Below are 462 nucleotides of genomic sequence, written 5' to 3'. Positions count from 1 at the left end.
GGCTCACAAACTCCTTTCCCTTCCCCTCCCCACAACAGACACCCTGGGAGGCAGGTGGGGCTGAGAGAGCTCTTTTGAGAACTGCTCTTTCAAGAACAGCTCTGAGAGAACTTGTGACTGACCCAAGGGAACACCAGCAGCTGCACGTGGAGGAGTGGGGAATCAAATCCAAGTCTCCCGGATTAGAGTCCGTGCTCCTAACCAGTACACCAAACTGGCTCTTCAAAGCCACCAAACATTCACCTGAAGGGAATATTTGGTAGTCATCCTACAATGTATAGTTTTCCCCTTGTGATAATAGTGACAGTGGTTACAGAAAGCGACAGGCAACTTGTATGGGGGCAGGGAACTAAGGTCATCGCGCATCCACAAAGGGGGGCCCCTTGCAACCTCAGACCTACCCCCTGCAAAGGATATATGGCAGAGCACGGGAAATGGCTTTTTGGGAAGCTGAAGGGACCT

At 51.7% G+C, this 462-nt stretch overlaps 1 protein-coding gene across 1 annotated transcript in view; it reads right to left on the bottom strand.

The window, feature by feature from the left end:
- The window catches only part of KIF16B (kinesin family member 16B), a gene marked incomplete at its 5' end in the record, with an annotated part of 222,113 nt that overhangs the window by 203,393 nt on the left and 18,258 nt on the right, over positions 1-462 (bottom strand). The window lies entirely within an intron of this gene.

Source organism: Gekko japonicus, unplaced genomic scaffold (genome assembly GCF_001447785.1).
Source record: "Gekko japonicus isolate JY-2015 unplaced genomic scaffold, Gekko_japonicus_V1.1 scaffold2574, whole genome shotgun sequence".
Classification (NCBI taxonomy): domain Eukaryota; kingdom Metazoa; phylum Chordata; class Lepidosauria; order Squamata; family Gekkonidae; genus Gekko; species Gekko japonicus.
The sequence above is the reverse complement of the archived record's forward strand: the minus strand, read 5'-3'. Positions and strand labels throughout refer to the sequence as shown.